Genomic DNA, 3,976 nt, shown 5'->3' with positions numbered 1-3,976 from the left:
GAGACAGCGTCATAAGTCTTACTAAAGTCAAGGTAAACAACATTCACTGCTCTCCCTTCATCCACCAAGGCAGTTGTCTCATCGTCGAAGGTTATTAGGTTGGTTAAGCATGATTTCCCCTTTGTAAATCCATGCTGACTACTCCCAATTGCCTTCCTGTCCTTCACATGTCTGGAAATGGTTTCCAGGAGGATCAGTTGCTCTATCATCCTCCCAGGAATGGAGGTGAGGCTGCCCAGCCTGTAGTTTCCTAGATCCTCCTTGTTCTTCTTGAAGATAGGGGAACATTTGCTTTCTTCCAGTTCTCTGGAACCTCCCACAATCGCCATGACCTTTCAAAGATGATTGAGAATGGCCTTGCAATGACATTGGCCAGCTCCCTAAGCACTTGTGGTTGTGTCCCATCAGGTCCCATAGACTTGTGTATGTCTAGTTTGTTTAAGTGTTCCTTAACCTGCTCTTCCTCCACCAAGGATAGGTCTTCTTTGCTCCAGACTTCCCCTCTGATCTCAGGGGCTGGGGATTCCTGAAGGCTGGTCTTACCAGTAAAGACTGAGGTGAAAAAGGCATTAAGCACCTCTGCCTTTTCCATGTCCTTTGTCACCAGATTCAGCATTCAGCAGCAGACACGTTTTCCCTAGCCTTTCTTTTGCTGCTTATGTACTTACAGAAGCCTTTTCTTGTTGCCCTTCATGCCCCTTGCCTGTGTCAACTCCAGATGGGCTTTAGCTTTCCTAACCCGATCCCTGTGTGCTCAGATGGTGTCTCTATATTCCTCCTGGGTCACCTGTCCCTGCTTCCACCTGTTGTATGCTTTCTTTCTATGTATCTGTTTAGTCAGGAGCATCTTGTTCATCCCTGCAAGCCTCCTGCTGCCGTTGCTTGATTTCCTGCTTGTTGGGATGGACCATTCTTGATCTTGGAGGAGGTGATCCTTGAAAATCAGCCAGCTCTCTTGGGCCCCTTTTCCTTCCAGGGTCTTATCCCATGGGATTCTTCCAAGCAGGTCCCTGAGCAGACCAAAATCTGCTCTCCTGAAGACCAGGCTTGTGATCCTGCTTTTTGCCCTGTTCCCTCCTCACAGGATCATGGACTTCACCATCTCATGGTCACTGCAGCCAAAGCTGCTCCTGACTTTCACATCCTATACTAGTTCTTCTTTGTTTTTAAGTAGGAGGTCCAGCAAAGCACTTCTTCTTGTTGGCTTCTCTATCACCTGTGTAAGGAAGTTGTCATCAGTGTGTTCCAGAAACCTACTGGATTGCTTGTGCCCTGCTGTGTTGTCCCTTCAGCAGATATCAATCCCCCATTAGGACCAGGGCCTGCAAACATGAAGCTTCTTCCAGTTGTCTCAAGAAGGCCTTCTCTACTTCTTCCTGATCAGGCAGTCTGTGGCAGACACCCATTGCAATGTCACTCATGTTAGTCTGCCCACTAATCCTGACCCATAAGCGCTCAGCTGTCCCCTCACCCATCCGCAGGCAGAGCTCCATGCATTCCTGTTGCTCTCACATAAAGGGCAACTCCACCTCCTCGCTATCCCAGCTGGTCCTTCCTAAAGAGCCCGTATTCCTCCATTGCAGCATTTCGGTCATGTGAGCTATCCCACCATGTCTCCAAGATCCCAATGAGATCGTAGCACAGGGCACACAGATTTCTAATTTCTCCTGTTTGCTCACCATGCTGTGTGCATTATTGTACAGGCACTTGAGAGAGGCACTCCAGTGTACTGTCTTCCTAGAAAGGGCATGAAAGCTTTATCCATAATGTGATCCTACAGGCAATTCCTTGTTTACATGCATGCACTTGGGGTGATTCCACTTCAGCCCTGTTGTGTTAAGAGGTCCCTTCTGTTTACATCACTCCAGACTCTTTGGCCGCCAACCCCATCCACTACTTCCTTGTTTGACTGTTGGCCACTCTCTCCCTGCCCTGTCATTCCTAGTTTAAAGCCTTCCTTACCAGGTTGGTCAGCCTGTTGGCAAAGATACTCTTATCTCATTTTGTCAGGTGGATCCCATTTCTACCTAGCAGTTGTCAGTCCTTGAAGAAGGTCCCATGATCATAGAAACTGAAACCCTGCTTTCAACACCAGCTGCACAAACAGTTGTTGACCCATAGGATCCATTTGGTCTTCCTTTGGCCCTTCCCCCTCACCAGTAGGATAGAGAAGAAACCCACCTGGGCCCCCCTGCCATTGACCATCACCCCCAGAGCCATGTAGTCGTATTTGGTACTTTCCAGGTCTCCCCTGGCAGTATCGTTGGAGCCCACAGAAAAGCAGCAGGGAGTTATAGTCCAAGGGCCACACAGGCCTTGGCAGCTTCTCCACAACATCCCAGATGTGAGCCCCCAGCAAGCAGCAAACCTTCCTAGATGGCAAGTCAGCAGATGGGGCCCTCTTTCCCCTGCAGCAGGGAGTCTCCCACTACTAGCCCTGGCCTCTTCCTCCCAGTGCTCCTGTGCAGCTGAGGCTCAGCTGGCCCCAGTGCTCCATTTGAGACTGTTCCCAGCTCCTCGACATCTACGAGGCCTGGGAACCTATTCTAGAGCTACAAGTCTTCCAGTACAACAGCAGCCTGAGCCCACCTCCTGGTGCCAGAAGTCACCAGCTTCCTGCCTTCACCATCCTAGGAGTTTCCACTTTCTGACCTGATAGGCACAGACTCTGCCTGCCTCTCCACAACAGTTGAGGTTCGGGCTCCTGAAGCTGCAGAGTCTTGGAGAAGATTTGGTCGATCTCCTTCTCAACCTCCCTGACGCTGCACAGTCTGCTGACCTCTTCCCTCAACTCCTTGACTTGGTGAATAAAAATGGTGCACCGTTCCTGGAGGCACTGCAGTACTGGGACAATCCACAGAGCAGAGAGAGCAAATGCCAGGTCCAACTCCCATGGGCAAACCCATTTAAAATAAAGTCTTCTCATCAAGGATGTATCAGATATTAAACTGATAAGAACATATACTACACTTGATCTTAGCCAAAAGGCCGAGGAGCAATTTGATACAGTGTCCCATGAGAAATTACCAGCTAGATGGATAAGATGGGGATTAGCAACTGAATTATTGACTAGATAAGGGCATGGCTACCAAGGAAGTGCCAGGTTGCAGAAAGACTGCTAGCAGAGGACTTGGGACAGTCTTGGTTTTGTGCTTTCATTAATGACTTAGTCCAGAAATTAAGAGATCACTGATGAAATCTGCTGGAAATCTGAGCCTGGGAGGTCATTAACGCAGAGCAAAACTGCAATATCATACAGCTAGACAATCTGGGAGCAATGGAATTAGAATAAAACTGAATGGTACAAAAGCAAAGTCACAGTAAAGAAATAACAAGACTTTATGCCAAAAGCGGGGAGCTCATCAGCTAAAAATAGCTTAAAAAAAAATAAAAAAAAAAAAAACTGGATCACCATGACCAAATGATCAATCACTATGATATAACTCTAGAAAATGAAAATGTGGTTTTCAAATGTATCAAAAGGGCTAGTTTCAGTACAGATGGGGAAGCATCATATCATTGCACAGATTTTTTTGAAAGTTCATGCATTATACCATGTACAGTCCCACTAATCCAGTCATTGAACCAGACAGGTGCACAGAGGGATGGCAGGAGAGGGAAAGGCTGCCCAAGCAGAAGAGCAGGCTTTGATTAGCTCTCAAAAACACAGAGAAATGACTGCCTACAAACGCTTCTCAACTTAAACACCACCAAGGGAGAAGAACTATTTAAACTGAGGAAAGGTTTTGGCTCAAGAACAGTTAGACATCAGATGATTATACATAAATTTTAGCTGGCAATTAAAAAGTGGTTCCTAATCACTGAAGAGTGAGGGTCTAAAGCATTTCCCAATAAAAGAAGCAGGCAGAACTCCCAACATACACCCATGCACATACACACAAAACCCTCCTCAAAATCTCACCAACTGGTTTTAAGGCAGATCCTGGTGCCTTCATGAAAGGTCTCAGTGAGGAAA

At 47.2% G+C, this 3,976-nt stretch overlaps 1 non-coding gene across 1 annotated transcript; it reads right to left on the bottom strand.

Annotated features, from left to right (window-relative positions):
• Positions 1–2,811: 2,811 nt before the first annotated feature.
• LOC136991716 (U2 spliceosomal RNA) lies at positions 2,812–3,000 on the bottom strand. The gene has a single exon (XR_010883928.1). It is a non-coding gene; the product is annotated as a U2 spliceosomal RNA (small nuclear RNA).
• Positions 3,001–3,976: the final 976 nt, after the last annotated feature.

Source organism: Apteryx mantelli, chromosome 3 (assembly GCF_036417845.1).
Source record: "Apteryx mantelli isolate bAptMan1 chromosome 3, bAptMan1.hap1, whole genome shotgun sequence".
In the NCBI taxonomy this organism is placed as follows: domain Eukaryota; kingdom Metazoa; phylum Chordata; class Aves; order Apterygiformes; family Apterygidae; genus Apteryx; species Apteryx mantelli.
Note: the sequence above shows the minus strand (reverse complement) of the source record. Positions and strands in the feature narration are given on the sequence as shown.